Consider the following 26,004-nt stretch of genomic DNA (forward strand, 5'->3'; position numbering starts at 1 on the left):
CTCCCAGTTGACTTGACCCTCAACCCTACTGTACCTAATAACCTTGCTCTTATTCACATTTACTCTTAACTTTCTTCTTTCACACACTTTACCAAACTCAGTCACCAGCTTCTGCAGTTTCTCACATGAATCAGCCACCAGCGCTGTATCATCAGCGAACAACAACTGACTCACTTCCCAAGCTCTCTCATCCCCAACAGACTTCATACTTGCCCCTCTTTCCAAAACTCTTGCACATATATATATATATATATATATATATATATATATATATATATATATATATATATATATATATATATATAATCCCTGGGGATAGGGGAGAAAGAATACTTCCCACGTATTCCCTGCGTGTCGTAGAAGGCGACTAGAAGGGAAGGGAGCGGGGGCCTGGAAATCCTTCCCTCTCGTTTTTAGTTTTCCTAATGAAGGAACAGAGGAGGGGGCCAAGTGAGGATATTCCCTCAAAGGCTCAGTCGTCTGTTCTTGACGCTACCTTGCTAACGCGGGAAATGGCGGATAGTATAGATATATATATATATATATATATATATATATATATATATATATATATCATTTATTATTATTATTATTTTACTTTGTCGCTGTCTCCCGCGTTTGCGAGGTAGCGCAAGGAAACAGACGAAAGAAATGGCCCAACCCACCCCCATACACATGTATATACATACACGTCCACACACGCAAATATACATACCTATACATCTCAATGTACACATATATATACATACACAGACACATACATATATACCCATGCACACAATTCACACTGTCTGCCTTTATTCATTCCCATCGCCACCTCGCCAAACATGGAATACCATCTCCCTCCCCCTCATGTGTGCGAGGTAGCGCTAGGAAAAGACAACAAAGGCCCCATTCGTTCACACTCAGTCTCTAACTGTCATGCAATAATGCCCGAAACCTCAGCTCCCTCTCCACATCCAGGCCCCACACAACTTTCCATGGTTTACCCCAGACGCTTCACATGCCCTGATTCAATCAACTGACAGTACGTCAACCCCGGTATACCACATCGATCCAATTCACTGTATTCCTTGCCCGCCTTTCACCGTCCTGCATGTTCAGGCCCCGATCACTCAAAATCTTTTTCACTCTACCTTTCCACCTCCAATTTGGTCTCCCACTTCTCCTCGTTCCCTCCACCTCCGACACATATATCCTCTTGGTCAATCTTTCCTCACTCATTCTCTCCATGTGCCCAAACCATTTCAAAACACCCTCTCCTGTTCTCTCAACCACGCTCTTTTTATTTCCACACATCTCTCTTACACTTTCATTACTTACTCGATCAAAATACCACACACTTCATTTTGTCCTCACACATCTCATTTCCAACACACAGCTCTATCTATAGCCCACACCTTGCAACCATATAACATTGTTGGAACCACTATTCCCTCAGACATACCCATTTTTGCTTTCCGAGATAATGTTCTCGACTTCCACACATTTTTCAACGCCCCCAGAACTTTCACCCCCTCCCCCACCCTGTGCCTCACTTCCGCTTCCATGGTTCCATCCGCTGCCAAATCCATTCCCATATATCTAAAACACTTTACTTCCTCCAGTTTTTCTCCATTCAAACTTACCTCCCAATTGACTTGTCCCTCAACCCTTCTGTACCTGATAACATTGCTCTTATTCAGTTGCTCTCAGCTTTCTTCTTTCACACACTTTACCAAACTCAGTCACCAGCTTCTTCAGTTTCTCACCCAATCAGCCACCAGCGCTCTATCATCAGCGAACAACAACTGACGCACTTCCCAAGCTCTCAGCCACACCAGACTGCATACCTGCCCCTCTCACCAAAACTCTTGCATTCACCTACCTAAAAACCCCATCCATAAACAAATTAAACAACCATGGAGACATCACGCACCCCTGCCGCAAACCGACATTTACTAAGAACCGATCACTTTCCTCTCTTCCTACTCGTACACATGCCTTACATCGTCGATAAAACTTTTCTCTGCTTCAAACAACTTGCCTCCCACACCGTATATTCTTAATACTTTGCACAGAGCATCTCTATCAACTCTATCATATGCCTTCTCCAGATCCATAAATACTACATACAAATCCATTTGCTATTCTAAGTATTTCTCACATACATTCTTCAAAGCAAACACCTGATCCACACATCCTCTACCACTTCTGAAACCACACTGCTCTTCCCCAATCTGATGCTCTGTACATGCCTTCACCCTCTCAATCAATACCCTCCCATATAATTTCCCAGAAATACTCAATAAACTTATATCTCTGTAATTTGAGCACTCAGTCTTATCCCCTTTGCCTTTGTACAATGGCACTGTGCAAGCATTCCGCCAATCCTCAGGCACCTCACCATGAGTCATACATACATAGAATAATCTTACCATCCAGTCAACAATACAGTCACCCCCCTTTTTAATAAATTCCACTGCAATACCATCCAAACCTGCTGCCTTGCCGGCTTTCATCTTCCGCAGAGCTTTTACTACCTCTTCTCTATTTACCAAATAATATTTCCTTACCCTCTCACTTTGCACACCACTTCGGCCAAATATATATATATATATATATATATATATATATATATATATATATATATATATATATATATATATATATATATATATATTTATATATATATATATATATATATATATATATATATATATATATATATATATATATATATATATGTGTGTGTGTGTGTGTGTGTGTGTGTGTGTGTGTGTGTCATGTAGTTTTGTCTTGATATATCCAGAACAACATATGTCCAACTATGTAGTTATGTAATATCTGTCTAGACAAAGAATGGGACGTGACAGGGATTAGGGATGGTTGAGAGAATAGCGAATAGAAGCGAAGAGAAACGGGCGAGAAGAACGAGAAATGAGAAGGACGGAACATATTGAATCAGGATCAGAGAAGAGTTGGGAGGGACACCAAAGTGTAGGTGGGAGAGAAAATGATGAAAATGAAGAAGAAAACCGGAAAGAAAGCGGTGGAAAACAGAGGATGGATAAGAAAGGAGGGAAATATTTTGATTTCACTTTGCTGCTAAGCCCCAATATTTCCGGAACCAACTCAGTGAAGCCTTGCCAGTGTCTGGTTTCTCGTTAGAGCAATGTAATGTAATCTCAGTCATGCGAAACTCCTGTCCTATCCTGTCCTTGACACACTACATTCTTGAGAAATATATGGTCTAAGACATGACCAAATTATCTTGCGAAATAGATCATCTTTTACATTGGAGTTATTTCTTTTTGCTTTTCAACGATGCAAAGAACAGTGAACATCTGATTATCATTCACTTGTCATTTATTATTTTGTAGGTTGGTCTTGTCCTTTTTATACTTCTAAACATACACAAAGATCATTTTCAGTATATTCTTAGTCATAACTTTAGGCTTTATCTACATAGCTATTTTAACCTCAGGATAAGCACAGTTGCAAATAACAACAGCGAAGATTAACTACCTTTCAGATGAAATAAGTAGTAAATGATATGAATCAAGTATTCAAATTAAGCGTATACATACAAATAGGAAACTAGTCATCTGTCCTCAGTAAAGGATTCTCCTACCGTGTAGAAATAATGAAGATCACAAGCTAAGAAAAGTTCATAAAACAAAACTAATGGAGAGAATGAAATGAGCTGCAAAAATCTTAATGATACACATGGTCCAAACTCAGTGTTGTTAATTGTAAATTTCCGGTCCTCCCCAGTGTCATATGTATTATAGTAATTGGTAATACTCGATGAATGCTAAGATGATTTCCTTACCGCTCATTGTACGCATTCATCTTTGTGTGTGAGTCGTATGAATACCGCTAAACTTAGGAAGATGCTGAAGATTTTAAGTAAAAAGATAAGGTCAAGATAACGAAATTACTGGAAGAAATGGAATTGCTTACCGTGAGACTGTATGTTAAATATTACCTACTTAAATAAGCCTCGTCAAACATTTTAGCTCAGCTTTGAATATTAGGATATCTTATGTATGCTAATTAGATTTACCAAAAGAATTTAGAGAGGAGATTCATTCGCTTTTGAAATAAGTTGAAGAGTTCATGAAAAGCATAACCATCAGATGAAAAATCAAAGTGTAACGATCAAGATTTTTTTAATGTACAGGTAAATGAGGATTTACTGCAGTCTAAAAATCCTGAAGATAACCAATATGGTGAAAGAGAATTGGATATGAACAAAAATACCAAAGCTAAAATTTTCAGAAAGGAAAAAATTATATAAAATCCTTTAGCTGTCAAAGGGAGAGAAGGTCAACCACGGTCAACACGTCGTTTTACAACCGAACAAAGAGATAACTGATTCTAACACAGTAGAACGCCGTCCATATTATACTGTGCTATCGCCGTCTAACTTCACTGTGTAATATTAGTTAACGGTAGTAGAGACCTTCATCCCAGATCACGTAAGTCACGAGAGAGAGAGAGAGAGAGAGAGAGAGAGAGAGAGAGAGAGAGAGAGAGAGAGAGAGAGAGAGAGAGAGAGGATTCCGGTTGGCTAAGTGGGTGAACGTCTACTACAAGGTATGATGAACCACTAGGTGTTGTACAGGGAAGTGTAATGTTAAGATATCAGTGAAGATTAAGTCATCCGAAGAGAAGAACCATATCCACGTATCCATCAACATCAATCGCTGGGTCTTCGCTAAGGCTATTATGAACATGGTTTAAACATGAAGTACATCGGTATGAACTCTGCCACTCTGACCACAGAAGTTAAAATGGCCTGGCAGGACAAGCACTGTAATGACTGAGATCGGAAAATATCTTTCCATGGATGGGTTTATCTGCTGGATCAGTCTCTAAACACCGTATAGAATCTCCGTGACTCCGGATCCCAGGACCTGTATATTTAAACCATCGTCTTGCCCCAGGGTTGACCAGGGAGGTTCTTGTTCCAGGCACTGAAGAATTTCCTCCCCAGGAGCCGACAAGCCTTCCAGCTCATCACCATCCAGGTCACTGCTGTATCTTTACGTCCGGTCAGGCAAAGTTGGGCCAGATGAATTAAACTGGAGGCGGCCAAACTCTTCCTGGAATAGTAAGTTTCCATTAGATCGGACCAGGAAGAGAAAATGTATTTCCATGTCCAGGTAAAGATAGCAAGAAGGTATAAGATTTATCTATTTTGTCCATAGAGATGTCAGGAGAATCTGGTGTGGGAAACATCTGAACGTGTTTTGGCTTTACACACTTAAGAGGCAGTATAGGATCTGAACAGGAACACTTAAATTTGTTCACTTTGCTGGTGGTTCGGAGTCGCGTATCATGAAAGGTTCTTTACAATTAACTAGCGTCTTTTGTCTTGTTTGATTAATGTCATTGGTTTATTTTGCAGTCTTACGTCTTTACAGTCTTTTACACCGTATGTTCCTCAATCACTAGAACACCTTATGTTTCATCCTCCAGAGAAGTCTTGGCGTTTTTCAGGACATTTCAAATATATCTTACTGTTTCTCATTATGGTGTCATATATCTATTACTCACATTTGCGTTATTTGTTTCTTCCCGTAATGAGTGCCAAACCTATATCATATTTGTATCATGAAGCAAGATATCGAAAATTGTAGCAAAAGTATGGAAGATAATATCCAGATTACTACTCCCATATTCAGAAAAAAATAGATATATCACGCCACTCAAAGGGATGGTACACCACATCCTGGACTTGTTTTTCTCTATTTCATCAGAAAATGTAAAGGAATCGCAGCTGTAACTTTAAGAACGCAAATCTTGACTTCACCTCAGCGTGCGTGACCGGCAGTCAAGATCACTTTGGTCTGAGTCACCTGACCTGGCTGGTTGGCTGGACGTGAGAGTTGATGAATGTTGACTGATGATGTTGAGGGAATCATGGGATTATGGGGATCTGTGACGCCTCACCAGAAGAGATTGGTGTTGTGTAACTTGTTCACAGTCTTATGACATTCCTATGTTGTGTAACTTGTTCACAGTCTTATGACATTCCTATGTTGTGTAACTTGTTCACAGTCTTATGACATTCCTATGTTGTGTACCTTGTTCACAGTCTTATGAAATTCCTGTGTTGAGTACTTTGTTCACAGTCTTATGACATTCCTATTTTGTGTACCTTATTCACAGTTTTATGGCATTCCTGTGTTGAAAAACAAACGATGAAACTATTTTTTTCAGTATAATCACCATTGATTTACTCTTGTCTTTGTGCACCATAATACATGGTTGACTCAAGATACAGTTGACCTGTGTGGACCAGTCCCGGGAGACTCCACCTACCGGTCACCCCAGACCCAGATGGTTAGTCCTTCAATGTGGAGAGAAAGCACTCAAAATACCACCCGACGTCACCTCAGGTGACCTTAGTGTGGTATCTTCCTGGCTGAGACTCGCGTCTCAGTATACTGTCTGGTACCATGTGTTCCACGGTACAAGAAGACACCTGTAGATAAATGTTCTTACTGTCTCTAAACGTTTGGTTTAGACGTCCGTTGTACATGTATACTCTCTTCTAGGATCTAACTTAATTGTCTACGGTTTATTGGTAACGGCTTTCATTACAAGCGTCGTCTTCTCTGGCATTCATACTTGGCTCATATGACCTCCTGGGTATGGTAGACAGATTACGTCTGCTTCTGTACAGCTCCTGGCGCTGTTTAATTAGACATATATCGGGTGTAATTCCTCTTCGCGTCAGACAAGCTGTTCTTCAAGTGTAAAGAAAAAATAGAGGGAGTTACTAAGTTAAAAGGAAAAAGCAGGAGGCTCCTCCAGCTAACACCGATTGTGATAATTTGAAAGAAAAAGACATAACAGAGAAGCACTGTGGAGGATCACTGCTAACAACTTGTAGGTTTCCGCTATAGTTCAATGTCGGTGTTGATGCGGATACTTAAGCAGAGCCTTAAGCTGAAGGGATCGTCGGGCTCTGCCGTCTGGTCTATAGAGGAAGTCGCTGTTCAGGAAAAACATTAAACATTTCTCTGGTCTGTCTCGACTCCACCCAAGGCAAGACCTTGACCAGTAACCTCAGCACGGCCTCGGACTCTGACTGTATGTGTTGAAGGCGTCAGTCTCCAGCCAATACACCACGACCCCAACTCAGGCAGTTATTGGATGTGTCCTCCTGCAGAGCAACAACGAGGTAAATGAGGCAGATCTGGGGCCGTCTTGTCTATAATCGATAACTACTTGTTGCATTCACGGTCCTGAACTGGACAGATTCCCAGGAAGAGGGCGGTGATCCAGCTGACTAGGACACCAAAGCAGTGAAAAGAAAATTGGACAATAATCGACGTCATTTACTTTGTTTAAGTTGTACCACAGAGGACGTCGTCCTGTGGGCGGCTAAGAGCCAGGACAATACAGGTTTAAATGATAAGACAGAAAAACGTTGAAAATTCGTGATTATGATTTAACTCTCTTATTACATCGCTCAGGATGAAGATTTGCTCCCGATTATGATTCATTTATAATCAGAATAGCAGAGGCGACCTTCACTGCTTGATGAAACCAGTCGGGTGTATGTACGTCCTAAAGACACACTACAAGATGCAGTCGCATTGAACTGACATCGTAGATTTTATACAACTCGGACAAAACACTTTAATGCATTCCAGGAATACCTTCCAGCCGAGCCTATTGATGCATTCACTGGAAAAGTAGACATGTTCTTACTATCTTGAGACTATACTCGCTTCCACAATATAACTTGCTTTAAGCAACAAAGAGAGTTGCAAATAAATCGTTGCTATATATATTTCAAAAGATATTTCAAGTGTCTTAATTATGACGGATGGATATTTTCCTCAGAGAAACAATACAGAAATTGCAAGTAGTGTAATATACATAAGAAGCTGCGGTTGATGGGGAACAACTAACACATCATATACTCTGAAGTGCGTGGTATATTTCAGGAGTAAGCTGTATCCAGGTGTAGCCAGAATGATATGTTTGCTCCATATTACAAAGATGAATAAAATGGATTAGAAAAAAGGTTTAGCGACTACATATAGATGGAACTGTCTCATTGTTGGAAACGTTACATATAAAATCATACGAACGTTCTTGTAAAATCATCTCGCAAAACCCTTGACACGGCAGGACGAAGTAAAAATGTAAGAAAACATCAAGATTTAAACGAATTGGCTCTTCATGTCACTTGTCCCAAGTTTTATATCACGCTGCTTGCATGATGATCTGGGCATAGTCGTATCTGTTGACCTCCTTTGAATATGGTATATGACAAATGTGTTCACTTTACGATTATGAGACTGAAACTATTTTGGATGCATGCCACAGATGCATTACGTGCCTAGGACTAGCAGCTAACCCCACTGACTCTAGAGGAAAGAACTAAAAAGATATGAAAAATATGAAAATGAAAAGGCAAAGAAAGACAAAAGAAAGAGAGAATATATATATATATATATATATATATATATATATATATATATATATATATATATATATATATATATATATATATATATATATATTTTTTTTTTTTTTCTTTTTTTTCTTTCAAACTATTCGCCATTTCCCGCATTAGCGAGGTAGCGTTAAGAACAGAGGACTGGGCCTTGAGGGAATACCCTCACCTGGCCCAATTCTCTGTTCCTTCTTTTGGAAAATTAAAGAAAAAAAAAATATATATGGCAGTTGAGGGAATAACTGGTATACATGGGGTATGCAGTGTTGTAAATGGAAATGGTGAAGGGCTTGTAGATTTATGTGCTGAAAAAGGACTGGTGATTGGGAATACCTGGTTTAAAAAAGCGAGATATACATAAGTATACGTATTCCTACGAGTCCACGGGGAAAATGAAAAACGAAAAGTTCCCAAGTGCACTTTCGTGTAATGATCACATCATCAGGGGAGACACAAGAGAGGAATATAACAGTCAGTTGACATGCATCGAAGAGACGAATCTAGGACGCCATTTGGTAAACATGTGATTGTCCAAAACATACAACGAGCGTTCATAAACTTATCATTTTACAAATCTTATCAACAATAAGGTCATCTAACTTGTACAGACCATCACAAATATTAAGATTATAATTCTTTGTGTATTTAATAATAGAAGATTCAATGATATTTCTCTTGGTAATAGAGTTAGAGTTAACAACTGAGATGGCCTTACTCCAGTCAATACAATGATCATAGTTTTTAACATGAATGAACAAGGCATTTGATTCTTGTCCCGTTCTTATACTATATTTATGTTGCTTAAGTCTAAGAGAAAGATCCTTACCAGTCTGATAAACATAAAATTTATCACAGTTTCCTCAAGGAACTTTATAGATGCAACCAAGAGAATTTTCTGGTGAATTCCTGATTAAGATATTCTTTATAGTATTATTGTTGCTAAAGGCAACATTTAAAGGATTTAAGCAACATGGGAAGCAAAGTGAAATTATTATTAAAAGGGTGAACTAAAAGATTCATGGTGTGAATGGGAGGTTTGGGCTCAACTCTATAAAATGATTTATTTGCTAACTTAAGGGATTTATCAATGAAAGATCTAGGGTACTTTAACTTAGATCCAATAGGATATATCTTCTCAAACTCATCATCAATAAACTCTGGACTGCAAATAAGTAATGCCCTTAGGAACATAGATTGAAATGATGATAATTTAACTCTGTCATGTTGAGATGAGTAATATTGGATATATGAGCACACATTGGTGGGTTTTCTGTATATGCTAAACTTAAACTTGTTTCCTTGTCTATGGATCATGCAATCTAAAAATGGTAACATACCATTATTTTCATTTTCTACAGTAAATTTGATGGAAGGTACTAAATTGTTAAGTAAGGGGAGAAATATTTGTAAATTTTCATTTGTTGGCCAAACACAAAGAACATCATCTACATACCTAAACCAAATTGCATTAGAAGGTAAGATATCCTTTAGTAATTTTGTTTCAAAAAATTCCACATAAAGATTACTTAGTACAGGTGAAAGAGGGTTACCCATTGCCATACCAAATTTTTGAGCATAATAATCTCCATTAAATTGAAATACACAGTCTTTTATACACAATTTTATCAGTTCAATGAAATTAGATTTTGAAACAGGTAATTGAATATCATCCAAGACATCAAATAAATATTCTAAAAGGTCATCAACTGGAACTTTAGTGAAAAGTGAGGAAACATCAAAGCTAACTAATTTGATATCAAAATTAATATTGATATTGTTTAGCTTGTTGACTAAATCTACATATAAAAAATATCTTAATCAGGAATTCACCAGAAAATTCTCTTGGTTGCATCTATAAAGTTCCTTGTGGAAACTGTGATGAATTTTATGTTGGTCAGATTGGTAATGAAAAATATTTTGAGTGATCGGTGCCTAAACATGCAGGAGGGTGAAAGGCGTGTAAGGAATAAGTGAATTGGAACGATGTTGTATACCGGGGTCGACGTGCTGTCAATGGATTGAACCAGGACATGTGAAGCGTCTTGGGTAAACTATGGAAAGTTCTGTGGGGCCTGGATGTGGAAAGGAAGCTGTGGTTTCGGTGCATTATTACATGACAGCTAGAGACTGAGTGTGAAAGAATGTGGTCTTTGTTGTCTTTTCAAAACGCTACCTCGCGCAGATGAGGGGGGAGGGGGTTGTTATTTCATGTGTAGCGAGGTGGCGATGGGAATGAATAAACGCAGACGGTATGAACTATGTACATGTGTATATATGTATATGTCTGTGTGTGTGTATACATGTATACGTTGAGATGTATAGGTATGTATATTTGCGTGTGTGTGGACGTGTATGTATATACATGTGTATGTGGGTGGGTTGGGCCATTCTTTCGTGTGTTTCCTTGCGCTACCTTGCTGGCGCGGGAGACAGCGACAAAATAAAATAAATGGATAATTATAATAACAATGATAATATACATATACATATATATATATATATATATATATATATATATATATATATATATATATATATATATATATATATAGACTAGAGGGGACTAGAGGGGACGGGAGCAGGGGGCCAGAAATCCTCCCCTCCTTGTATTAACTTTCTAAAATGGGAAACAGAAGAAGGAGTCACGCGGGGAGTGCTCATCCTCCTCGAAGGCTCAGAGTGGGGTGCCTAAATGTATGTGGATGTAACCAAGATGTGATAAAAGGAGAGATAGGTAGTATGTTTGAGGAAAGGAACCTGGATGTTTTGGCTCTGAGTGAAACGAAGCTCAAGGGTAAAGGGGAAGAGTGGTTTGGGAATGTCTGGGGAGTAAAGTCAGGGGTTAGTGAGAGGACAAGAGCAAGGGAAGGAGTAGCAATACTCCTGAAACAGGAGTTGTGGGAGTATGTGATAGAGTGTAAGAAAGTAAATTCTCGATTAATATGGGTAAAACTGAAAGTTGATGGAGAGAGGTGGGTGATTATTGGTGCATATGCACCTGGGCATGAGAAGAAAGATCAAGAGAGGCAAGTGTTTTGGGAGCAGCTGAATGAGTGTGTTAGTGGTTTTGATGCACGAGACCGGGTTATAGTGATGGGTGATTTGAATGCAAAGGTGAGTAATGTGGCAGTTGAGGGAATAATTGGTATACATGGGGTGCTCAGTGTTGTGAATGGAAATGGTGAAGAGCTTGTAGATTTATGTGCTGAAAAAGGACTGATGATTGGGAATACCTGGTTTAAAAAGCGAGATATACATAAGTATACTTATGTAAGTAGGAGAGATGGCCGGAGAGCGTTATTGGATTACGTGTTAATTGACAGGCGTGCGAAAGAGAGACTTTTGGATGTTAATGTGCTGAGAGGTGCAACTGGAGGGATGTCTGATCATTATCTTGTGGAGGCTAAGGTGAAGATCTGTATGGGTTTTCAGAAAAGAAGAGTGAATGTTGGGGTGAAGAGGGTGGTGAGAGTAAGTGAGCTTGAGAAGGAGACCTGTGTGAGGAAGTACCAGGAGAGACTGAGTACAGAATGGAAAAAGGTGAGAACAATGGAAGCAAGGGGAGTGGGGGAGGAATGGGATGTATTTAGGGAATCAGTGATGGATTGCGCAAAAGATGCTTGTGGCATGAGAAGAGTGGGAGGTGGGTTGATTAGAAAGGGTAGTGAGTGGTGGGATGAAGAAGTAAGAGTATTAGTGAAAGAGAAGAGAGAGGCATTTGGACGATTTTTGCAGGGAAAAAATGCAATTGAGTGGGAGATGTATAAAAGAAAGAGACAGGAGGTCAAGAGAAAGGTGCAAGAGGTGAAAAAAAGGGCAAATGAGAGTTGGGGTGAGAGAGTATCATTAAATTTTAGGGAGAATAAAAAGATGTTCTGGAGGGAGGTAAATAAAGTGCGCAAGACAAGGGAGCAAATGGGAACTTCAGTGAAGGGCGCAAATGGGGAGGTGATAGCAAGTAGTGGTGATGTGAGAAGGAGATGGAGTGAGTATTTTGAAGGTTTGTTGAATGTGTTTGATGATAGAGTGGCAGATATAGGGTGCTTTGGTCGAGGTGGTGTGCAAAGTGAGAGGGTTAGGGAAAATGATTTGGTAAACAGAGAAGAGGTAGTGAAAGCTTTGCGGAAGATGAAAGCCGGCAAGGCAGCAGGTTTGGATGGTATTGCAGTGGAATTTATTAAAAAAGGGGGTGACTGTATTGTTGACTGGTTGGTAAGGTTATTTAATGTATGTATGACTCATGGTGAGGTGCCTGAGGATTGGCGGAATGCGTGCATAGTGCCATTGTACAAAGGCAAAGGGGATAAGAGTGAATGCTCAAATTACAGAGGTATAAGTTTGTTGAGTATTCCTGGTAAATTATATGGGAGGGTATTGATTGAGAGGGTGAAGGCATGTACAGAGCATCAGATTGGGGAAGAGCAGTGTGGTTTCAGAAGTGGTAGAGGATGTGTGGATCAGGTGTTTGCTTTGAAGAATGTATGTGAGAAATACTTAGAAAAGCAAATGGATTTGTATGTAGCATTTATGGATCTGGAGAAGGCATATGATAGAGTTGATAGAGATGCTCTGTGGAAGGTATTAAGAATATATGGTGTGGGAGGAAAGTTGTTAGAAGCAGTGAAAAGTTTTTATCGAGGATGTAAGGCATGTGTACGTGTAGGAAGAGAGGAAAGTGATTGGTTCTCAGTGAATGTAGGTTTGCGGCAGGGGTGTGTGATGTCTCCATGGTTGTTTAATTTGTTTATGGATGGGGTTGTTAGGGAGGTAAATGCAAGAGTTTTGGAAAGAGGGGCAAGTATGAAGTCTGTTGGGGATAAGAGAGCTTGGGAAGTGAGTCAGTTGTTGTTCGCTGATGATACAGCGCTGGTGGCTGATTCATGTGAGAAACTGCAGAAGCTGGTGACTGAGTTTGGTAAAGTGTGTGGAAGAAGAAAGTTAAGAGTAAATGTGAATAAGAGCAAGGTTATTAGGTACAGTAGGGTTGAGGGTCAAGTCAATTGGGAGGTGAGTTTGAATAGAGAAAAACTGGAGGAAGTGAAGTGTTTTAGATATCTGGGAGTGGATCTGGCAGCGGATGGAACCATGGAAGCGGAAGTGGATCATAGGGTGGGGGAGGGGGCGAAAATTCTGGGGGCCTTGAAGAATGTGTGGAAGTCGAGAACATTATCTCGGAAAGCAAAAATGGGTATGTTTGAAGGAATAGTGGTTCCAACAATGTTGTATGGTTGCGAGGCGTGGGCTATGGATAGAGTTGTTCGCAGGAGGATGGATGTGCTGGAAATGAGATGTTTGAGGACAATGTGTGGTGTGAGGTGGTTTGATCGAGTGAGTAACGTAAGGGTAAGAGAGATGTGTGGAGATAAAAAGAGCGTGGTTGAGAGAGCAGAAGAGGGTGTTTTGAAGTGGTTTGGGCACATGGAGAGAATGAGTGAGGAAAGATTGACCAAGAGGATATATGTGTCGGAGGTGGAGGGAACGAGGAGAAGAGGGAGACCAAATTGGAGGTGGAAAGATGGAGTGAAAAAGATTTTGTGTGATCGGGGCCTGAACATGCAGGAGGGTGAAAGGAGGGCAAGGAATAGAGTGAATTGGAGCGATGTGGTATACCGGGGTTGACGTGCTGTCAGTGGATTGAATCAAGGCATGTGAAGCGTCTGGGGTAAACCATGGAAAGCTGTGTAGGTATGTATATTTGCGTGTGTGGACGTATGTATATACATGTGTATAGGGGGGGTTGGGCCATTTCTTTCGTCTGTTTCCTTGCGCTACCTCGCAAACGCGGGAGACAGCGACAAAGTATAAAAAAAAAAAAAAAAAAAAAATATATATATATATATATATATATATATATATATATATATATATATATATATATATATATATACATACATATTTTCACTCCCTCCCCCACCCTATCATTCACTTCCAGTTCCATGGTTCCATCCGCTGCCAAATCCACTCCCAGATATCTAAAACACTTCACTTCCTCCAGTTTTTCTCCATTCAAACTTACCTCCCAATTGACCTGACCCTCAACCCTACTGTACCTAATAACCTTGCTCTTATTCACATTTACTCTCAACTTTCTTCTTTCACACACTTTACCAAACTCAGTCACCAGCTTCTGCAGTTTCTCACATGAATCATCCACCAGCGCTGTATCATCAGCGAAGAACAACTGACTCACTTCCCAAGCTCTCTCCTTCACAACAGACTGCATACTTGCCCCTCTTTCCAAAACTCTTGCATTCACCTCCCTAACAACCCCATCCATAAACAAATTAAACAACCATGGAGACATCACACACCCTGTCGCAAACCTACATTCACTGAGAACCAATCTCTTTCCTCCATTCCTACACGTACACATGCCTTACATCCTCGATAAAAATTTTCCACTGCTTCTAACAACTTGCCTCCCACACCATATATTCTTAATATCTTCCACAGAGCATCTCTATCAACTCTATCATATGCCTTCTCCTGATCCATAAATAATACATGCAAATCCATTTGCTTTTCTAAGTATTTCTCACATACATTCTTCAAAGCAAACGCCTGATCCACACATCCTCTATCACTTCGGAAACCACACTGCTCTTCCCCAATCTGATGCTCTATACATGCCTTCGCCCTCTCAATCTATACCCTCCCATATAATTTTCCAGGAATACTCAACAAACTTATACCTCTGTAATTTGAGCACTCACCTTTGTCCCCTTTGCCTTTGTACAATGGCACTATGCAAGCATTCCGCCAATCCTCAGGCACCTCACTATGAATCATACATACATTATATAAACTTACCAACCAGTCAACAATACAGTCACCACCTTTTTTAATAAATTCCACTGCAATACCATCCAAACCCGCTGTCTTGCCGGCTTTCATCTTCCGCAAAGCTTTTACTACCTCTTCTCTATTTACCAAATCATTTCTCACTTTGCACACCACCTCGACCAAAACACCTTATATGTGCCACTCCATCATCAAACACATTCAACAAACCTTCAAAATACTCACTCCATCTCCTTCTCACATCACCATTACTTGTTATCCCCTCCCCATTTGCACCCTTCACTGAAGTTCCCATTTGTTCCCTTGTCTTACGCACTTTATTTACCTCCATCTAAAACATCTTTTTATTTTCCGTAAAATTTAATCATACTCTCTCACCCCAACTCTCATTTATATATGTATATATATATATATATATATATATATATATATATATATATATATATATATATATATATATATTATCCCTGGGGATAGGGGATTAAGAATACTTCCCACGTATTCCCTGCGTGTCGTAGAAGGCGACTAAAAGGGGAGGGAGCGGGGGGCTGGAAATCCTCCCCTCTCGTTTTTTTTTTTTTTTTTTTTTCAATTTTCCAAAAGAAGGAACAGAGAATTGGGCCAGGTGAGGGTATTCCCTCAAAGGCCCAGTCCTCTGTTCTTAACGCTACCTCGCTAATGCGGGAAATGGCGAATAGTTTGAAAGAAAAGAAAGAAAGATATATATATATATATATATATGTAAGGCATGTGTACGTGTAGGAAGAGAGGAAAGTGATTGGTTCTCAGTGAATGTAGGTTTGCGGCAGGGGTGTGTGATGTCTCCATGGTTGTTTAATTTGTTTATGGATGGGGTTGTTAGGGAGGTAAATGCAAGAGTTTTGGAAAGAGGGGCAAGTATGAAGTCTGTTGGGGATGAGAGAGCTTGGGAAGTGAGTCAGTTGTTGTTCGCTGATGATACAGCGCTGGTGGCTGATTCATGTGAGAAACTGCAGAAGCTGGTGACTGAGTTTGGTAAAGTGTGTGGAAGAAGAAAGTTAAGAGTAAATGTGAATAAGAGCAAGGTTATTAGGTACAGTAGGGTTGAGGGTCAAGTCAATTGGGAGGTGAGTTTGAATGGAGAAAAACTGGAGGAAGTGAAGTGTTTTAGATATCTGGGAGTGGATCTGGCAGCGGATGGAACCATGGAAGCGGAAGAGGATCATAGGGTGGGGGAGGGGGCAAAAATTCTGGGGGCCTTGAAGAATGTGTGGAAGTCGAGAACATTATCTCGGAAAGCAAAAATGGGTATGTTTGAAGGAATAGTGGTTCCAACAATGTTGTATGGTTGCGAGGCGTGGGCTATGGATAGAGTTGTGCGCAGGAGGATGGATGTGCTGGAAATGAGATGTTTGAGGACAATGTGTGGTGTGAGGTGGTTTGATCGAGTGAGTAACGTAAGGGTAAGAGAGATGTGTGGAAATAAAAAGAGCGTGGTTGAGAGAGCAGAAGAGGGTGTTTTGAAGTGGTTTGGGCACATGGAGAGAATGAGTGAGGAAAGATTGACCAAGAGGATATATGTGTCGGAGGTGGAGGGAACGAGGAGAAGAGGGAGACCAAATTGGAGGTGGAAAGATGGAGTGAAAAAGATTTTGTGTGATCGGGGCCTGAACATGCAGGAGGGTGAAAGGAGGGCAAGGAATAGAGTGAATTGGAGCGATGTGGTATACCAGGGTTGACGTGCTGTCAGTGGATTGAATCAAGGCATGTCAAGCGTCTGGGGTAAACCATGGAAAGCTGTGTAGGTATGTATATTTGCGTGTGTGGACGTATGTATATACATGTGTATGGGGGGGGGTTGGGCCATTTCTTTCGTCCGTTTCCTTGCGCTACCTCGCAAACGCGGGAGACAGCGACAAAGTATAATAAAAAAAAAAAAAATATATATATATATATATATATATATATATATATATATATATATATATATATATATATGTATATATATTTTCTTTTCTTTTAAACCATTCGCCATTTCCCGCGTTAGCGAGGTAGCGTTAAGAACAGAGGACTGGGACTTTTTTGGAATATCCTCACCTGGCCCCCTCTGTTCCTTCTTTTGGAAAATTAAAAAAAAAAGAGAGGGGAGGATTTCCAGCCCCCCGCTCCCTAATGTATATATATATATATATATATATATATATATATATATATATATATATATATATAAGAGGGGCAAGTATGAAGTCTGTTGGGGATGAGAGAGCTTGGGAAGTGAGTCAGTTGTTGTTCGCTGATGATACAGCGCTGGTGGCGGATTCATGTGAGAAACTGCAGAAGCTGGTGACGGAGCTTGGTAAAGTGTGTGGAAGAAGAAAGTTAAGAGTAAATGTGAATAAGAGCAAGGTTATTAGGTATAGTAGGGTTGAGGGTCAAGTCAATTGGGAGGTGAGTTTGAATGGTGAAAAACTGGAGGAAGTGAAGTGTTTTAGATATCTGGGAGTGGATCTGTCAGCGGATGGAACCATGGAAGCGGAAGTGGATCATAGGGTGGGGGAGGGGGCGAAAATTTTGGGAGCCTTGAAAAATGTGTGGAAGTCGAGAACATTATCCCGGAAAGCAAAAATGGGTATGTTTGAAGGAATAGTAGTTCCAACAATGTTGTATGGTTGCGAGGCGTGGGCTATGGATAGAGTTGTGCGCAGGAGGATGGATGTGCTGGAAATGAGATGTTTGAGGACAATGTGTGGTGTGAGGTGGTTTGATCGAGTAAGTAACGTAAGGGTAAGAGAGATGTGTGGAAATAAAAAGAGCGTGGTTGAGAGAGCAGAAGAGGGTGTTTTGAAATGGTTTGGGCACATGGAGAGAATGAGTGAGGAAAGATTGACCAAGAGGATATATGTGTCGGAGGTGGAGGGAACGAGGAGAAGAGGGAGACCAAATTGGAGGTGGAAAGATGGAGTGAAAAGGATTTTGTGTGATCGGGGCCTGAACATGCAGGAGGGTGAAAGGAGGGCAAGGAATAGAGTGAATTGGAGCGATGTGGTATACCGGGGTTGACGTGCTGTCAGTGGATTGAATCAAGGCATGTGAAGCGTCCGGGGTAAACCATGGAAAGCTGTGTAGGTATGTATATTTCCGTGTGTGGACGTGTGTATGTACATGTGTATGGGGGGGGTTGGGCCATTTCTTTCGTCTGTTTCCTTGCGCTACCTCGCAAACGCGGGAGACAGCGACAAAGTATAAAAAAAAAAAAAAAAAAAAAAAAAAAAAATATATATATATATATATATATATATATATATATATATATATATATATATATATATATATATATATATATATATATGTGTATATATATATATATATATATATATATATATATATATATATATATATATATATATATATATATATTATATAAACTGACTCAGTTTTTGTTACAAGGGTTAGATGAACACGAATATATATATATATATATATATTCCTATGAGTCCACGAGGAAAATGAAACACGAAAAGTTCCCAAGTGCACTTTCGTGTAATAATCACATCATCAGGGAAGACACAAGAGAGAAATATAACAGTCAGTTGATATACATCGAAGAGACGAAGCTAGGACGCCATTTGGTAAACATGCGATTGTCCAAATTGGACAATCACATGTTTACCAAAGGTTTTAGAATCTGATTTGTATCGCTGTATACATATACGCTGACGTATATGCATGGAGATACATATATACTGACTATTATAAAGGCAAACTGTCTTTGAATTATTCCTCGTAGCTTCAAGAGGCCTTTGGTCTAGTTATCACATTAATACGTTTACATACAAGAAAATCAGAATGTTACACGTCTTGTGTACACAAGTTTGCAATTCACATGGTTTTATAGTATGATTTGTAAGAAACTGTGGCATTGCTAAATCTACTCCATATAATGATTCTTGGTGTACATGTAACCTAGAGACTTAAAGGACGAGACAGTTTCTCAAGAAAGGAAATTGTATTCCAGGGGAAAGTGACGAGTTTTGTAGAGGAATTCTTCAGAAGACCGGAGAAAAACTGACTCAGTTTTTGTTACAAGGGTTAGATGAACACGAATATATACGTAGATTGGATTATATGGCAGAACAGAGAGTGAAAGGTTAAAACGAATGAAAAGAGAAACTGTGGAGTTAACAGGACGCGTCTGACATGGATAAAAGACGAAATGAACTATACACTGACCATCCCGCGTAAGTCCGTCAATTTGTCTTCGTTAAAGGAATGTTTGAAGTGTCCCGCCGAGCAATCACTGTGTTGATTTTCTTTTTTCTTTCTGTAGAATAAAACTTTAAAGTTGTTAAAGACTCTCTCTACGTGACCAGTGTTGTACTCATGAGCAGGACAACTGTGAAGGTGTAAGGTTAAACTCTGTGTTGTTATATGGTTATACAGGCACCCCAACTTTGTACATTGTGTGGCCTCTATACTCTGTGTCAACACTGGATGTGTGGCCCAACTGATTCTTCATCCTATGTCAACTTCCTCATCACTGTCATCCTCTCTACTCTCGCCTGACTGATGTATGTTATATTGAATGATGTCTAACTCCTCTCCATGGTGGCCAGATGATAATCATATACGTATTACTATTTTCTCTATAACATTGAACCATAATGTGCAGACCAAAAAAATTTCATGAATCGTTAATTTGATGTATACAATTCCAACTAACTTTCGCATTGAAATTTCATCACAATGTTTGATGGAGAATGAAAAGTACTTGTTCATTACCAGTTCACTGAATGGCTGACTAAATTAGCCTCTCAATGCCATGCAAAACTATTGCTCACTAAAAAGAGAGGAAATGAATAATAATTTCAGTTTTTATTAACATAGATATGGGAATTTAGTATCTAGTCATAGATTCTAGAGAGTCAAATATCATTCATAATAGGCTCTGGGTCAAAAAGAGGATGTAAAGAACGAAAACTATCTAGATAACGCAATGAAATTCCCAGATATAAAAACATTGCTGTTTTTCCGTTTTCCATAGCATTTTTCAGATAACATATTCCCAAATGATGAAGTTTCTTCCCTCATCATCACCCTATTGTGATACAATTTAGCTTCGCAGGAAAATATGAAGTGAGTCATCATACAGAAAGTGATGCTCATTCCCATATTAGAGTATATTCAGCATACTGTGATAACATCTCTCGGAGATAAAACTTAAGATAAAGCCACGGGTAAACATTTCCCTTTCAAGTCTCTCCAACCTGTAGCTGGCGATGGAGAACCACAGTAAGTGTAGTGACCCTCCGTGGTCATCATGACCGACTTACAGTAAGTGTGGTGACCCTCCGTGGTCATCATCATCGTCGTACAGTAAGTGTGGTGACCCTCCGTGGTCATCATCATCGTCGTACAGTAAGTGTGGTGACCCTCCGTGGTCATCATCACCGTCGTACAGTAAGTGTGGTGACCCTCCGTGGTCATCATCATCGTCGTACAGTAAGTGTGGTGACCCTCCGTGGTCATCATGACCGACCCACAGTAAGTGTGGTGACCCTCCGTGGTCATCATCACCGTCGTACAATAAGTGTGGTGACCCTCCGTGGTCATCATCATCGTCGTACAGTAAGTGTGGTGACCCTCCGTGGTCATCATCACCGTCGTACAGTAAGTGTGGTGACCCTCCGTGGTCATCATCACCGTCGTACAGTAAGTGTGGTGACCCTCCGTGGTCATCATCACCGTCGTACAGTAAGTGTGGTGACCCTCCGTGGTCATCATCACTGTCGTACAGTAAGTGTGGTGACCCTCCGTGGTCATCATCACCGTCGTACAGTAAGTGTGGTGACCCTCCGTGGTCATCATCACCGTCGTACAGTAAGTGTGGTGACCCTCCGTGGTCATCATCACCGTCGTACAGTAAGTGTGGTGACCCTCCGTGGTGATCATCACCGTCGTACAGTAAGTGTGTTGACCCTCCGTGGTCATCATCATCGTCGTACAGTAAGTGTAGTGACCCTCCGTGGTCATCATCATCGTCGTACAGTAAGTGTGGTGACAGCAATACACCATCATCGTCGTCACAATCTTCCTGGTATTATAACCTTCTTGACCTGTGACTTAATCTGGATCATCTCTTAACTGACGGCTGGAAAAGTAGAGTTTCTGTTTAATGAAATTCACTGGTGTGTATGGTGTGTATGTGTGTGTGTGTGTGTGTGTGTGTGTGTGTGTGTGTGTGTGTGTGTGTGTGTGTGTGTGTGTGTGTGTGTAGTGTGTGTGTGTGTGTTTGTGTGGTGTGTGTGTGTGTGTGTTTGTGTGGTGTGTGTGTGTGTGTGTGTGTTTGTGTGGTGTGTATGTGTGTGTGTGGTGTGTATGTGTGTGTGGTGTGTGCGTGTGTGTGTGTGTGTGTGTGTGTGGTGTGTGTGTGTGTATGTGTGTGTGTGTGTGTGTGTGTGGTGTGTGTGTGTGTGTGTGTGTGGTGTGTGTGTGTGTGTGTGTGTGTGTGTGTGTGTGTGTGTGTGTGTGTGTGGTGTGTGTGTGTGTATGTTTCCTGTACACTATGGTGATTTTCAAAAGCCGTATAAATAAATCATTTAATCTTACGAGGCACTAACCACACTGAATGATGAGTCTCCTCTCTGTTAATTTCATCTTTCTCATCACTGTAACCTATTCTGTTCAGATGACAGAAGTTCATGACTGTAGTGTGTATCGACATGTGGTCAGATAATTCTCAGCTGACAAAAGACAAACTCCCTCCCAGTCCCCGAGAAAAGGTGCTTTGGAAGGTTAGCGGCGTGTGTCTTGTTTCGTAACGTCTCTCAGTCACAAGTAGCAGGAAGCTTTTTACACGTACTACCGTCTTGAGTGTAGCGCCGTCCGGAACCATCGTACACCTCCCGGGTGTAAGGCTTCCTGGTCTTACTTTCTCTCTCAACAGAATAAAGCTTCCGGTCTAGCCTTAATATCTTTTCTTCCCATTTTTCCCAACATTAACTATTTTTTCATTCTCGCTTTTTTCTCTCCCTGATTCACATTTTTCTTCCCCCGTGTCTTTTAAGATATGTCTTTGACAAGGACTGTGCCTTTGACTAAAATCTTTGTCACTAACGAATAATTTTTCTTAGTTTCTTATTTGCATATATGACTTCATTCATTGATCTGCGTATCTATTTGCATCTACTCATTCTAGTTATATGAAAAATGAGAACTTGAATGTGGTAGTCAGTATTTCCTCAGTATTATGAAACTGGATTATAACCAAATATTACATCAAGTTAGAAAGCCACCGAGCAAGTAATGAAAATAAGAAACTGAACCAACAGTAGAGGAGGAAGGGCAAAGCTGCTGGAGGGTCTTTGGGTTTTTAGTTCATGTAGTGATTCCCTTCGCAGTAGATCATCCTGGCAGATCACGTAGGAGCATCTAAAGCTGGGAGCTTTAAAGTAAGCTTATGAAGGATTAGCTGGGTGATGGAGAGTGGGTCAGGGACGGTGGGGAGTGTTATGGTCGGAGTCTAGAAGGGAAGAAATTTGTTGTCTACCTGCAAATAAAAGGATCAAGAATTATTCAGTTTGTGTGTAAAGACAGGAGCACAATTTACTTTTGAAATAAACTGATAATTACATGCCTTACCATGGCTGACTTTGGCCTTATATGTACGTTTGGTGAGGCGATGTTAAAGACCTGTTCTTGTATGGGGTACAGCTCTAACATCTGGGGGGTTCTATCTCTGCATCTTTACGTGCGAAAGTTGAGTCGAAAGCGGTCCGACAGATGAACTCTTCCAGGCCAACTTTAAAACCTGACCCACTTGCCTTACGCCTTAATATCAGTTTACTTTCCCCTCTTCTGTAGGAATTACTTTCGTGTTTGATCCCAAGAGCTGGATGTTTGTGTGCCCCCTACCACATGCTAGACCACGCTAAACTCAGCAAGCTGTTGCATCACATGATTACAGTGTGGCTGTTGGCACCTCAAGGGTGGGCTGTTTTGAAAACTGTTTCTTCCCTTACACCTCGAAACTTTGGATCTCTCTATCCTTTCATGTCTTTCCCAATGACTACGAGCTGGCACACATTAAAAGACAGGTATTTCACTTACTCCAAAATACGTAAATACTTTGCCTTGTCTCTTTTTCTTTCCTTGATAATCCTCTCTATATTTCAGTTAAGGCCTTGCCTTGATGTGGACTTTTGTTCGTGAGTGGATTCTCTGACATAGAAAAAAATAAACAATTTGTCGGTATTACTTTTGTTGGAGGTTAGGGTATGTGTGAGTAGAGGCTGCTGAAGTGTGAGCGTGGGTTAGAAATCATACTTCTGCGTAGATGTTCGTAGTTAGTTATGGAGTGGTTTAAATGGGTTATGTTGGAGTGTGATCGTACTGGGAGGATCTTTGCTTCATTGTGGAAGTATTGAGTATTTTGTTTACCAAGCAGCCATTGTACGTTCTAATCCATGTCTGTACGGGGTTAAGGGACTATCAAAGACTTTTCTGTCTATGCAGATATTTGTTCTGGGTGAGCCATTGTTCCAACTGTGATGTACTGCTATATTTTTGTTATAGCTACTGTGGTGTTAAGGTGTTGTGACATTGAAGTGAATCCATCGGCATATAAGAGGACTTTTACAATGTGATTTGTCGGAGATAATGGGAGGTCATGCAAGAGTAGAGATTAAAGAAGGCTGGAGATAGGACTGCTTCATTGTAGAGTTTCAGTGATTTAGAGGTGAAGCCATTGCTAGTGGCTCTGCGGTGTCGGCCGGCTTTAGAACTGGCCAACCAATTTTATCATTGTTGTTATGGGTCGTTTTAAATATCATTTGTGAGAGGATGTGTCGAGGAACAATAGGAAATACCTTTTTTCATACGTATTGACAAAAGTATTGTGCAGGACTAGGGTTATGGTTTGTTGAAACCTTCCAGATATGCTGTGGGAAGTTAGTTTATCATAGAGTGGTGGTTGAGCTGTTCAGTCTTAAGCCATATTGTGAAGATGAGAGCGAGATATTTTTCTTTTTTCTGTTGAGCATCAGTTTTTCACAGTTTGGATACTGAAGACAAGGGATATAGAGCTGTAAGAAGGGGAGCTCGGTGGTTTGGGAAGGTTTAAAAACTATTGATATGGAAGGAAGTTTTCAGATGTAAGGGATTTTATTGTCGAGCCAGGAGCAGTTTATGGTGTTCTTAAGATTTTGGACTGCAGATAAGCAAAAGGGTTTTATGTGAGTTTGAGATGTTGTCAAGGGTTCTTTAATGTCTCAGTTGCATTGTTAGTATCGGTGGGAGTGAAGGATGGGAGGACAGTTGTTTCTAGATAGAGTTTGTGGAGGTTTACATGACTTTCCTGTTTTTACGCGAGGATGGTTTGTGGCAGATTTTCGAATAGTGTCACATGAGTATGCTTGTGTGTTCTTGAGGAGAGTGGGTGTGACTGGAATAAGTCAGAAGTGCCTCATGAGTGAGGGTTGGATTAGTTTGTTTGGTGATTATCACCGCCTTTGGTTCAGAGTGTTGAGGAAGCTGTGCCAATTTGTAGTTTCCCCCTTTGATGATAAGGTTAGTGATGGTATCATTTAGATTTTGTTCTGCGGTTTTCACTGATGATGAGTGGTCCTGTTGGAGCTGTTTTCTTTGTTTTATGAGGTATGAGGAGAGAGCTTTGGGGTATATATCTAAGTCCTTGTTGTATGTACTTTCTGCTAGTTTGGCTGGGGATGTTGATAAAGTGTGAGACAGCATGATTCAGGGATGGAAAATCATCTATCCTGAATTTAGAGCTTTGTATCCACGTACTGTGCGAAGGCTGGCCAGTATGATTTCCTGTAATGTCAAAAAGTCGTTTTGTTGTATTTGTGAATTGGTTAGGCTAGGTAGAGTGTTATCACAATGGCTAGGTGGTCAGAGGATAGCTCTTGTTACGTGATCCAGGCGATCAGTGTGTGTAGCACTGGTGAGCAGGTGATGACTGGAGAGGCTGATTGCTGAAGGTGGTGCGTTAGGAGTCTGGCTGGTTGGTTGCGTTAGTTGAGGATAGTGAGAGCTAACAGTTGATCTAAGAGTTGTTCACCTCGGGGATCATGGATATGATTGCTGAGCCAAGTGGGATAGAGGGAAGCGAAGTATCTGCCGATATGTGTTTGATATGCTGACCAGGTTTTGTAGCCGAGGAGTGTATCTTGAGGAGCAAGTGGAAGGGATATGTAGGTGTTAATTATGCTGTAGTCAATAATATGAAACGTTTTCATGGATTGTATTTCTAAGGTTTTTGCCATTACCTGTGAGGTGTTTCGTAGTGTCAGTGGCGGTATGCAGAATGGTATAGTTTGATGGACAAGTGTTTTGAGTCATCCTCCTTATCCTGTGTCTGTCTCGTCTTTCGGTTGGACAGTTGTAGAAAGGTGGGAAGGCAGATCTGGGTGTGAGTCTGGTTTCTTGAACGAGGCCTTTGTAGATGTTGTGTTTTCGGAGTTGGCTCAGTATTTCTGTGTGTTTGTTTCTGATGCCATCGGTGCTGAGTTGTAGGATGAGTGATATATGGTTGGAGTTCTGTGGAGTAGTGGAGTTTCTTTGCTAAGAGTGAGATTTAGTATTTTTTGAGTTGTTTGTTGGGTGTTTCTGCTGGGGATGTGGGGTTTTCGGAGCTACAGTTTGAGTGGGTAAAGCACGACCAATGCTCTGGGTAGTTCTTTATGGATGACAGTGAAGTCCAGAGTATATAGTATCATTGACTTCATTTTGGGCATCTGATATAG

The sequence above is a fragment of the Panulirus ornatus genome, chromosome 14, assembly GCF_036320965.1.
Source record: "Panulirus ornatus isolate Po-2019 chromosome 14, ASM3632096v1, whole genome shotgun sequence".
Lineage (NCBI taxonomy): Eukaryota > Metazoa > Arthropoda > Malacostraca > Decapoda > Palinuridae > Panulirus > Panulirus ornatus.